Source organism: Amblyomma mixtum, chromosome 3 (assembly GCF_055824585.1).
Source record: "Amblyomma mixtum isolate Tamu chromosome 3, ASM5582458v1, whole genome shotgun sequence".
NCBI lineage: Eukaryota > Metazoa > Arthropoda > Arachnida > Ixodida > Ixodidae > Amblyomma > Amblyomma mixtum.
In genome coordinates this window covers 160,958,630-160,972,056 of record NC_143014.1, presented here as the reverse complement: position 1 = coordinate 160,972,056, position 13,427 = coordinate 160,958,630, and the positions used below count along the sequence as shown (strand labels likewise).

General features: G+C 51.6%; 1 protein-coding gene and 1 non-coding gene across 2 annotated transcripts in view; both read left to right on the top strand.

Moving 5' to 3' along the window:
• mdy (diacylglycerol O-acyltransferase) overlaps positions 1 to 13,427 on the top strand; it is a 175,720-nt gene that overhangs the window by 45,142 nt on the left and 117,151 nt on the right. The window lies entirely within an intron of this gene.
• TRNAK-CUU (transfer RNA lysine (anticodon CUU)) lies at positions 5,200 to 5,272 on the top strand. Its single transcript has one exon. It is a non-coding gene; the product is annotated as a tRNA-Lys (tRNA).

Genomic DNA, 13,427 nt, shown 5'->3' with positions numbered 1-13,427 from the left:
GGTCGTCACTGGCCCTCTTGCGTTGTCCTGCACCACTGGGAGGTTCTCTCCAGTGGTCAGGCGCGCGGTTAGACTGGCGGTGGGGGCCACCGCGGCCGTGGAACCTGCGCTACTCACGCGGCTCCTGCCGCCAGCCGGGTGGCGCGCCTTGATGGCGGCCACCGTTCGACGGTGGTCTGCCTTGCCTTCTGGAGTCCGAGCCACGGGCGTCGGTCCGCTGGAGCTTCCTAGAAGACATACTGAGAGGGCGAGAGCACTGCGAGTGATAATTGATCGAGAGACACGGGTGCTACCTGGTCCTCAGGTTGTAGCGTCGGTTGCGAACCGCACCGCTACCTGCTCGTCCTCCCGGGGGTGAGATCGCCGCATCGCGCTGATTTTCCACCGCTTCGCAGCCATCGTCCTTGCGAAGGTGGAAAGCCTTCAAATCAGCGACATGCACCGGACCGGCGGTTTCGCCGTTTGTCAACAACCGCAACTGGTAGGTGAGCGGCGTAGTCCGTGCCGTAACTTCGTACGACCCAGCCCACTTGTGCGCTAGCGACGCGGCGAAACCGCGCGCTGCGTTACTAAGTGGGTGCGTTCTCTTGAGTACTAAGTCGCCCGTGTTGAAAACGACGTGACGGCGACCTTTGTTGTACTGATCCGCCTGCTCCATGCGCGCCACATCGAGGTTTTCGCGGGCTGCTCGCTGCGCTGCCTCCAGGCGCTCCCGGAGCCTTGCCGCGTACTGCGAAAGCGGAGGGGGCGCAGGCCCCGCCGCGTCGAGTAGGGCATTCTCTAGCGGAAAAGCGATCTCTCTCCCAAAATTCAAGTAAGCGGGTGTAATACCCACTGACCTGTTCACGGTTGTCCTTGTAGCGAACGCCAGTTCGGACAGCCCCGCGTCCCAATCTCTGTGCTGCTCGGTCGTCGCGACCAGCATGCTCTTCAGATTTCGATTCACCCGCTCGGTTATGTTGCTCTGAGCGTGGTAGGGACTCGTTCTCCTGTGGCGGATTTGAAGCGCCCGACAGGAGTCTACAAAGACTTTGCTTGTGAAATACGAAGCATTGTCTGTAATCAGGTCGGAAGGGAAACCGAAACGAGTGAAAGTCTCCAACAGTTTTTCCCAAATTCGTTCCGACACAAGCTTCCTAAGGGGGAAAACCTCAACCCACTTGGAATAGTGGTCCGTTATTACCAGGATGAATTGGTTTCCGCGCGCGGACCGAGGGAGGGGTCCCATGATATCGCACGCGACCACTTGCCACGGGTAGTTGCTAACTACCGCCTTCATCATGCCAGCGGGCTTGCCCGCCCGAGGCTTGGCCACCTGGCATACCGGGCAGGTACGGGCGTATCCCAGCACATCCTTTCTCATGCCTGGCCAGGTCGCGACACGGCATAACTTGTCGTAAGTCTTACTGCCGCTGCCATGGCCTGCCAGCGCTGAGTCATGGAAGTACTGCAGGAACCGTTTCCGCAACCTTCTCGGGACCACGACTCGGAAAGGGGATGCTATCGCCTCTTCCTCGTCAAGTTGGGGGATGTAGCGGAGCAGCAAGCCATCATCGCCCAGCAGATACGCGTCGTACTTGCCCTCAGCGTTCCCGGTGCAAGCTGCGCTGCTCGCAAGCTCCTTCAGCACCCGCTGGCAAAGACCGTCTGCTTTCTGGGCCTCGATCAGCTCTTCTCTACTGACCGCTACTCCCCAAGACAGATTTCTTTCTGCCTCGCTCCTAGGCAGGCGAGCGGTCGCCGCCACGAGCTGCTGTGTTTGCCTTCTCTCACAGCACAGTGCGGGACCTTTGTCCGCCTCCTCCTTCGCCAAACCGGGCGCGACACTCCCGTCCGCCCTCTCCTCCTCTCCAACAGCGGTGACGTCGCTTTTTACAAAGCTGGGCTGCGCCTCTGAAGCGCTTCCGCCAGCATTCCATGGTGCGCGCGATAAAGCATCGGCCACCTTGTTCAAGCTGCCCCGGCGGTACTCGATGGCGTACGCGTAACGTTGCAACGTCAGCGCCCATCTCGCGAGTCTGCCTGCGGGGTTCGTGAGCCTCTTTAACCAAGACAATGCCTGATGATCTGTCTGCACGGTGAAGACCGCTCCGTCTAGGTGCATGTCGAACTTCGACAATGCGAACATGATCGCCAGGCATTCTTTTTCGGTCACGGAGTAATTCCGCTCCGCCGATGTGAGCGTGCGACTAGCGAACGCGACAGGGCGCAGTTTGCCCTCGTGTTCCTGTAACAGAACAGCTCCAACACCGTAGTCACTAGCGTCTGTCTGCAAGACAAACTGCTTGTTCAGGTCGGGGAGGCGCAGACTAGCGGTATTCGCTATCGCGCGAGCCAAGGCAACAAATGCGTCACTCTGTTCCTTGCCCCAGACCCACTTCGAGCCTTTACGCAACAGCAGGTTCAGCGGCCTTGCAAGCTCCGAACAGCGCGGGATGAATTGCCTGTAGAACGCAACCATCCCCAAAAACCTCTGCAAGCTTTTCACATCCATGGGGCAGGGGTAGTTCAGAATTGCCTGCAGTTTGTCATCATTCGGTCTCAGTGTGCCATCATCCACGACAAAGCCCAAGAGGTTCACTCTCTTCGATGCCAACTGCACTTTCTTTGGATTTATGGTTAGACCGGCACGTCTCATTCTATCGAGAACGGAATTCAGGTGAATGAGGTGCTCCTCGAACGACTGTGAGAATATCACAACGTCGTCGAGGTACGCCATGGCGTAGTTGAACCTTGCATCGCCCAGCACGATGTCCATCAGTCGCATGAACGTGCTCGGGGCGTTAGACAAACCAAACGGGAGTCGAGTAAATTCGAAGAGCCCGCGGTGGCAGGTGAATGCGGTTTTCTCAATGTCACCTTCGGCCACCTCAATCTGCAGGTACCCTCTGCTTGCATCTAGGACTGTGAAGAACCTCGCGTTCCCTAACGCGTACATCACAGCCTCGATCGACTGAAAAGGGTACGCAACCGTCGGCGTCAGTGAGTTGAGCTTACGATAATCAACACACAGCCTGACCGATCCATCTTTCTTCAGCGCTAGAACCACTGGTGACGCCCAGGGACTTTGTGAGGGTCTCACCGCACCGGTGTCAATCATCTCGTCAAGGGCACAGTCGAGAAGCTGCCTCTTATGCGCACTTAACGGCCTCGGGTTACACCTGAAAGGGCGCGTATCACCCGTCTGAATCTCGTGCTGAAGCAGGTCGGTTCTGCCCGGTTTCTCCGTGAAGCAATCCGAAAACGGGAGTAATGTTTCCGCGAGCCTTCGGCGCTGACTACTGGGTCCTGAGAAAGACGCAATAATCGCTTCTAACGGGCCACCGTCTCTCAGCATCTCGAGGGAGCTCACCTGCCTTTCTGTCGCACAGGTGTGGACACCCACCTTTTGTGCAGGACAGCCGGGAAAGGATGCGCTTTCGAAGGGAATGAGGGGGGGGCGAGCTGGCTGTAACGATAGCCATTCTCCCCCATGTCGAGCACAATGCCTTCGCTCGAGAGAAAATCCCTTCCCAGAATTACTGGTATCGACAAGCCAGGCAGATAGACGAAGCGATGTCTCCGCTTTCTGCCGTCAAAGCGCATCGTAAGACGCACTGCTCCCTTTGCCTTTGCCGCCCCAGCTGCTAAGCTTAACGGGGTTTCGGCCGGTCTGACACGGATGTTACCTATCCGGCAGGCCTCGTACACCTCGTCACCGACCAGTGACAGCGTTGAGCCCGTGTCTACGAGTGCAGAGTAGCATCGACCCGCTAACTGCACTAGCATAAAAGGGCTTGAGCGCGGAACGACTCCCTGAGCTCTACAGGCGAGCGGGACAAAGGCCTCCCCGTCGCCGGCGCGGGAGTTCTTTTCCTGACTAGCGCCTTGACAACCATGAAATTCTCCCGCTGACGGTGAAAGGTCGGTGCCACCAGACATCACCGCCAGCGCCTGGCGTTTCCCTGCATACGCCTAGCTTGGCATTCGCGTGCCACGTGGCCGGGCTGGTTGCAATTCCAGCAAAGCCGGTCGTTCACCCGCCGCGTGGACGGAGGACCCCTCGTTCCACGAAGCGGTTGGGGACGACTCTCCCCTTTCTCCGCGCATTCCTGACGCTCGCTCGGCGCGTGGCCTGTGAGGCCGGCACGACGCCGCTGCTCGAATGCGTACGGGTCAAGCGCGCGAGGGACAACAGGGGGTTCCGCCTGCCTTTCCACGGCCATTACCTCGGCGCGCCGAGCCCTCATCGCGCATTCTCGGCCTCCATCCCATGCGCATCCCGGTTCCAGCGATTCGGCCGGCCTGGGGGGCGGCTGGTAGCGCAGTTCGGCGAGTAAATCCGCCTGCACGGTCTTGGCCTCCTGCGCTAGGGCCTCGAGGTTTGTAAAACTGCGGCCCCGCAGATACGGCTTGAAGCGTGGATGGCACTGCCTGATCACACGCGCAACCTGATCTCGCTCGGTTGCCGTCGGATCTGCCCTCTTGTACAGCTCTTGCATTGCGCGTACGTACTCGAGGAGGCTTTCCTCTGGGTGTTGGGTGCGCAACGCGAGCTCCTCCAGCATCCGGCGCTCATAATCAGGCGGCAAGAACTCGGCGCGGAAACGATCTTTGAAGTCCGCCATCGACTGGAAAGTCGGCTGGCAGCGCCTCCATCGCGCCGCGCTCTCGACGAGTGCTACAGGCAGGACCTGCCCTAGCATTACGTCATCTGGGGCGCCCAGAGCCGTCTGGTAGTCCTCGAGTTGTTCTAAAAACTCGTGGACTGATTTCGCGTCCGTGTATCCGGAAAAGGAGGGGACCTCCATATTTATCCGCGGGCGCGATGCTGTCGCCGATGCTACCGATGCTGCGGCCTGGTTGGCGCCAGCCACCGAACCGAGCTGACGGGCCAATGCGGCAAACATCTCAGTCACCTGCCCCATTACGGCCGCCGCGTCGGCCGTCTCACTACCGGCTGCCCCGCCATCCAAAGCCGTGGCTGAAACATCCTTTCTGGGAGGCATAGTTCGCGCTAACTGTCCGGCCGCACCGGCTAACTGCTCATGGCAACAAGAACATTCATATACACAACAATCTATCTACAAACACACGGAAATACACAACAGAAAACGCCCGAAAACTACATAAATAACACAAAACCCCTAACAAATTTACAACACTACACAAGTCGCTACCCCGCGAACATTCCGCCTGACCAGCTCCTTAACCCTAGCGGCCCGGCTAGCTCAGTCGGTAGAGCATGAGACTCTTAATCTCAGGGTCGTGGGTTCGTGCCCCACGTTGGGCGCCATTATTTGTGGGCAATTCCTCTGCGCGGGGACGCACAGGCAGTCACTCGAGGCAGGACTTTGTACAAACGGTTTATTCTCACATCAGGGGGGCCGGTCGTCGTCGTGGCAGCTGGGTCAGGTGGTCCTTTTGGCAGGGCTGGTCCAAGAGCGAGAGAGCGCGAGCCTTCCCGGTCTCGCCTTATAAAGGCTTTCTCCCAGCCTCGCTCCCCCCGCCCCCCCCCACTCGGGAAGAAGGGGTCCGAGGCTACCCGCGGTGAGCGGCGCGAGATTTGACTTGCCCGCGAGCAGACCCTACAAGTTTTATACTACTACTACTCAACTTCGAGGGTGTAGTAACTTCCGGACTTTATTGTTAAAAGCAGACCCTGTGACCTGCTTTTTTTTTCCTTTTTGCGTTTTGTATTTTTTGACCAACTCTGTATGTGTAATCCACCTCTGCACAAGTTGTGCTGCCAGGGGGACACACTATTTTCACCGTCAGGCACCTAATTAACTAAACGTTTTTAATTATTTTTTAGCCACTACGGCTAGTCTGAATGTTTGCCGCCGCGGTGGCTCAGTGGTTATGGTGCTCGGTTGATGACCCGAAAGACGCGGGTTCGATCCCGGCCGCGGCGGTCGAATTTCTTTGGAGGAGAAATTCTAGAGGCCCGTGTACTGTGCGATGTCAGTGCACGTTAAAGATCCCCAGGTGGTCGAAATTTCCGGAGCCCTCCACTACGGCGTCTCTCATAGCCTTAGTCGCTTTGGGACGTTTAAACCCCATAAACCAGGCTAGTCTGAATGTTTGTATTGTGACTGAAAAACTGTTGACGTACACAGTACAGGTTTACATAAACGTGCTGGGACGTACAAGACAGCAGGGAGCTCGAAAGAGGAAGACGGCATACCTCTAGCCCGTAGAGTTCCTAAGACTTGCCAAGTACCAGACAACAATAAAACTTCGGTTGGGCTTAGTTGGTACACGATGTTGTGAAGTTGTAGGTTGCGCAACCTACACCTTCACAATACCAGACAATAGTTCGGCCGCGGTACAGCACCACTGGAGGGGTTAGTACCGTGGCAATATATGGGAAACATAGAGGCGGTCGCATTTCTAAAATACTCATTTCTGCTGAATTCTCCTAGAGCACGCGTCTTCTGAGAGATTCGCCCCTAAAACTTCCACCGATTTTGAGTAATTACGCATGCAAAGCAGTGGCAGTCGACGCGAAAATCCTTCCTACTGTGGTGCAACTGTTGCGTCGTCCGTTTCTTCCCTTTCGATTGCCGAAAGTGACAAGGAAACAGTTATCAGCTTCACCGGTCGCTCGACGCTATTGGCGGAAGAAACGGCGCGTCACGCCGGTAGGAGTCTCATGCCGGTCGTCATCGCTTTGCATGTGCAATTACGCGGAGCGAGCTGAACATTTGGAAGCGAATATCTCGGAAAACACGCGTGTTAGAACTCTGCCCAATAGAATTGCGTTAAAATACGACTACCTCTTAAGTTTCCAATATCAACATGCCCGCTTGCTATACTTGGTTTTTTTTTTCAATTTGCAAAGCTTAATTTTGATCACCCTGCGCACACGCGCACGCACGCACACTCACACGCACGCGCGCGCGCGCACACAGGGCCGTCAAGAAACAAAATTAAGGCTGGTCCCGCGGCTGAAACGTCGAATAAACTATTGTTCCTTGTCACTTCTGAATATATATACGAGGTCTGTTTGAAAAGTATCCGACCTTTAGCCGTTGAAAAAAAACTTGCATAACTGGAGCGTTGCAAACCTAGTCATCTTTAAAGTAGTCTACTTGGGACTCCACACACTTCTCCCAGCGGTGCTGCCATTGTGGGAAGTATTCCGAAAAGGCCCTTTTCGGAAGGGAGTTTAGCTCAGCTGTCGTTGCAGCCATAATGTTCTTCCTTGTCTGAAATCGCGCTCCTTTCAATGACCTTTTGATTTTGGGAACCAGCCAGAAATCGCAGGGGCCATATCAGGACAGTAAGGAGTCTGTTGAACTACAGGAGTCTGGTTTTTCACCAAAAAATCTGATTCGAGTGCGAGGAATGTGCAGGAGCATTGGCGCGATGGGTGCGCCAATTTCCTGTTGACCTCAGCTCCGGGTTCTTGCGCCGCACAGCATCACGTAGGCAACGGAGGACATCCCTGTAGTACTCTTTGGTCATTGTTTGACCCTGTAGAGTGCGTACTCGTGGTCTGCCACACAGAGGGTGTCAAAGAAAGCAGTCAGCATCACTTTCACATTGCTGCGCAATTGGCGGGCCTTCTTAAGTCTTGGTGACGTGGAATGCTTCCACTCTGACGACTGGGATCTGGTTTCCGGGTCGTACCTGTACACCCAAGACTCGTCACTAGTGATTATGATGTTGATGAAGTCGGGGTCACTGTTTGCGGAATCCAGCATGTCCTGTGAGACTTCAACACGAAGCTGCTTTTGCTCCACCGTGAGCAGCTTCGGCACGAATTTCGCCGCAACTCTCTCCATGGCCAAATCTTCGGTGATAATGGAATGTGCGGAGAAATTGCTCATGTCCACCTCTTCCTCAATTTCTCGGATAGTCACGCGACAGTCCCGCATCACCATAGCGTTCAGTTCGGCAATGACCTGGTCATTTTGGCATGTTGATGGCCGATTGGAGCGTGGCTCGTTCTCCACCGATGTGCGGCCATATTTAAAACAATTGTAACACTGCTTAAACTGTGTGCTGCTCATAGCATCTTCTCCGAAAGCCTTCTGAATATTTCGAATGGTTTCCACTCGGCTGTCGCCAAGTTTATGGCAAAATTTGTTGCAGTAGCGCTGCTCCTTTCACTCCGCCATTTTCCTTGTAATAAAAAACCGACGAGAGCACTGCACACTGCCTCACTCAAACGCTGCTTCCCAGCGACTGACGCTATCGGCAGGCGGGAAAAAATTTATGCATGCGCATGAAGGTTCAAGGTCCCCTGATGCAAGCGCGCTTGTCTCATATCCATCAGGTGTTCGCAAAAAAAAAAGTCGGATACTTTTCTAACAGACCTCGTATATATATATATATATACACGCGCACGCACACACACGCGCACGCACGCACATACACACACACACATACATACATACATACATACATACATACATACATACATACATACATACATACATACATACATACATACATACATACATACATACATACATACATACATACATACATACATACATACATACACATACACACACACACATACACACACATACATACGCACACATACATACATACACCCACATACATACACACACATACATACGCACACATACATACATACACGCATACATACACACATACAGCCCCGCCGCGGTGGCTCAGTGGTTACGGCGCTCGGCTGCTGACCCGAAAGATGCGGGTTCGATCCCGGCCGCGGCGGCTGAATTTCTTAAAGGCGAAATTCTAGAGGCCCGTGTGCTGTGTGATGTCAGTGCACGTTAAAGAACCCCAGGTGGTCGAAATTTCCGGAGCCCTTCACTACGGCGTCTCTCATAGCCTCAGTCGCTTTGGGACGTTAAACCCCAATAAACCAAACCGCGCGCGCGCACACACACACACACACACACACACACACACACACACACACACACACACACACACACACACACACACGCACACGCACACGCACACGCACACAGCCGCCGCGGTGGCTCAGTGGTTACGGTGCTCGGCTGCTGACCCAAAAGACGCGGGTTCGATCCCGGCCGCGGCGGTCGAATTTCTTTGGAGGAGAAATTCTAGAGGCCCGTGTACTGTGCGATGTCAGTGCACGTTAAAGAACCCCAGGTGGCCGAAATATCCGGAGCCCTCCACTACGGCGTCTCTCATAGCCTTAGTCGCTTTGGGACGTTAAACCCTATAAACCAACCAACCAACACATACATACACACACACATCATACACACATACACACACATACACACTTCTTGGGAAAATGAAGGACACAACAAGCTGCATACCATAAAGCCCATTTTAAAATAATGGAAATCATGCCGCCATAAAGAGCGTTTTATTGAAGTAATTTTATGTTGTTTACGCATAGGTCACACACACATCACCCATAACTTCTTATTAACAAAAAAAGACAAACCTGTGTGTGAAATGTGTGGTGAGGAGCTCACAGTAAATCACATTTTAATTTCTTGTTCACATCTCGAAGAACTTAGAAAAAAATTTTTTACGGTATTTTACAATGAACACATTCCATTTCATCCCGCATTGCTTTTAGGCGAGCAAACACTTGTCGAGTTTTCACTTGTTTGTAAGTTTCTAAAGAAAGCCAATGTTTTAAATCTATTATAATGTAACCTCTGTACACTTGACATAACATCATCAAACCTTGTGTTTGGCGCATGATAGCCATAGTTGCTTATGCGCCATAAAACCCCATATAACTAACACACATACACACACGTACACATGCACACACATACATACATACACACATACACACAATAAGAAAAAGCTCCCACATGACAGCTGCGCCACTTCAACGTCCCAAGACGCGCTTTAAAGAATAAAATCTGTTTTTTCTGAAGTCCTCTCTTCGATGAGACTTTGGGTGTATATTGGGGCAGAGAAGTGAGCGAGCAGCTGGCCACGTGACAACTTTCTTTTAAGGCCAATAAATGGTGGATGTCAATGAGTAATTACTCCCTTATTACAAATCTACTCCACCTTGGGGGATTCCCCTAAACATTTGACCAAAGGGATTCATACTTCATTCATAAATTCGGCACGTTCTCTCATGGCATGAACGCTACTTCCGGGAGACTTCCGCCGGTCATAGGCCTTGGGCAGCGTTATTATCGGAATACGCCGGAACTTGTTCTTGACAACTGCTGACACACTTTGAAATGGCAGGGAATCTAGCAGTACTTTCCTGAGGGAATCCTGAGTACTTTTTTGTTCAACCTCCTGCCAGCATCCACGTTCCATCCCAAATAGACACCTTTGATCTATCACCTAGACCATTGGGACCACGCGGCAGCTCCGCGGGCCGCAGACCTTTCGCGTTTTCCGCACACATGGATTATTATTATTCTGAATTTGTTAACTTTTGTATAACTTCTTGTGCTCCATTTTATATTCTCCATCCCGTTTTCATTTTCATTTTTCTACATATTCCTTGTCGTTTGTTATTTACTTACACCAACATCGACTCAACTCGATAATCTCAGAATGATTTAACCTGCGCGTGCATTCAAGTCTCGAAACCACATGGGTTAGCGGCCTCCGTGTACGCCGAGAGCCGGGTTTAACGCTCTTTTGCCCCGTTTATCGCTGTGCTGTTCAAGCTCGTTATTTGCTACTACTTTACCATTTCCACCTCCCCGTTTGTTTTTCTGGTTGTTGTTCAGCCGCGGCCCGTGTGAGACTGGTCGTGCTGCCTATTATACGGTCCCCTGCCCTCATTCTCAAGTTTGTTTAGAGGGCGGAGATTATACCTCCTCGCTTGTTCTGTGTCCTTATATTGACGAAACGGATTCATTGTAAGCCTGCCCTGACGAAGGGAATACCATTCCCGAAACTGTTGGCAAAATAAACGTTAAAAGAACAGTCGCGTTTGTCGTAATACTGTACCTATATATATATATATATATATATATATATATATATATATATATATATATATATATATATATATATATATATATATATATATATATATTAAAGGGTGGTGAGGTTGTCCCTCCGTTCTTCTTCCAACGAAGTACTGAGCCAGTAGGATGAGACTTGCAGGAAAGATAGGGACTCTTGTCGAGCACAGATATAGGTTTTATGTACACAGACGACTATTTACAAGGAGTATATACGTGACAGCATCATGTCCCACCAGCCGCCCCGTGGACCCACTCCACGGCTACTCGAGAGCACGGTCTGCGTGCCTGGCTCCGGTCGAGACCAAAATATGGCGGCAGAGCATCGCGCGCCCCCGCACTCTCTCCCCTCGCGAAAAGAAAAAAAAAAAGCAAGAAGTTGAATTATTCCCAAGCCGCGAGCGGGAGGAGCCTCGTCACTACATGTTTTTGCTCTCTCCCTAAAAGCCCCGGCCTCGGCGCCATACACAGCTTGCAAACGCGGCGACAAACGTCCTCCCGCAACAGGGACCCCTCGGGGCAGGTAAGATGCCGCTAAACGTTCCCAGGTGAGGCTAGCAAATGGGCGCGCAGCCACCGGGCATTGTCCGTACCGCGCCACGCCGTGTGGCACCGGCCCTGTCAGAGAAGGGATGCCTTCGCTAACCGCAAGTGCGCCCTCCGCGCCTAACCCTTTGAAGAAAGCCGCGAGGCGCGAATGCTGCCCTTCCCTCTCCCCACAACAGACCTGTGGGCGATCCGCACTCGGCCACGGAGGATGCTTTCTTCCCGCGGGCCGCGACCGGGCGGAAACGCGACCTTCGACTGATAGGGGCGACCTCTCGTTCACTTTGGTAAAAAAAAAAAAACACGGAAACGAGCTTCTAGTGAAACAGCGAACGCCGTGCAGGCTAACGACCATGATGCTGTCGCCGTCGTAGAGCGGCTTTTTCAGTTGTTATTACGGCGCCGGTTAAAATGGAAAGAGGCGATTGAATGGCGCCAACCTTTATATATATATATATATATATGCAGAAAAAGTTCCTAGGCCTAGGTTGGCACTATACTCTTGAACGAAAACAAACACGCGGTGAAGAAACACTACTCTTGTCGTTTCGGCCGGGGACTGGCCTTCTTCTGAAGAAACTGCAGCGGGCAGTATCTTAAGTTTATATTATGGGGTTATCACTGTCTGCACCTATGACGATGAATATAAAAAAGCTAAAACCGAGCAAAATCATGCGATCGCAAATGGGCTAAAGTTATACATCAAGGGTCATCTAAAATACTAAGAAAACAAAGACACGTCTCGAGCTTACAAGGTGCAGAACAATGCGGAGCGCAAACGTGCGAAAAGGGTGCTGGCAAAAAAAAAATACACGATGCGAAGCTCCATTCTCGATGATATGCGCAGCCTCCGATACGTGCACATTCAATTAAATTGATAAAACCGCACGAAAGGGCAGTGATTCATAGTGGCATGCGATCACAATACAGGTATATTGCCTAGTCACGTACAACTCATTTTAAAAACTCAATAAAAATGCCACTCACGCTCCCGCTGTTCTCAAGCAGTTGGTCATAAAATGGGGCGATTAAGACAGGCAAGTTAGCTTACCTAAACTTTGGTTTACACCTGACGAGACGGTTTTAAACTTGTGAATTAAAAATGATCCTCTGACTTCTCGGTCGTTGTGCAATCGAAACTCAAGATTCCAAGATGGTAGCTTTTAATTTATCAAATGAGTGACCTGAAACGTTTGCATGCTTAGATAAGGGCAGGTTGGGTAGACTTGCACTGCGAGGCTTATGCTTTTTAAAGCGCAATCTGAAAGACGTCGAAGTTTGACCTATATATTACAGCTGACAGACGGAACATTCTAGTAGATAAATTACGTTTTCACTGTGGCAGGTGAAGTTACCTTTAATTGTTACACTGTAGCTGGAAGCAGCGCTAATAGCTGTATTTCACGTCATCTATAGGCAAATTTTACAGACAGATTTGTTGCATGGTGCACAGCCGGAAAATACTGGACGGGTGACTTTGGAAGAAGTTAAAAGATATAGGAAATTTTTATCACGTCGGAATACAGCCCGCGGTGGTTCTTTAAAGATGCCCTTTAATCTGTCACTCTTATTAGAACGCCTGTTACGTTGGGAGCAGAGGCCGAGTAGGTTGACTAAATATATATATATATATATATATATATATATATATATATATATATAGGTGTGTGCGAATATTCGAAATTTTCGAATATAATTCGATTATTATATTTTTAGAATTCGTATTCGATTCGAAGTCCAAGTATTCGTGTTGTTTCGAATATTCGACACGACGCGAATATTCGTATCTAGCCGAATATTCTATTGCGAGCACAGGCGTTCATTTCGGTCCGCAAGTCGTATCGACAGAGACATAACAACATGGCGGCGCCCAGGGCAATGCGTAACGTTGGGCCATGCAGTAGCTGACTGCACTGGTGAGCTTCTTTGTGGCTATACCTGCGAAGCTGGTATAGTCAGAGCTGTGCACGA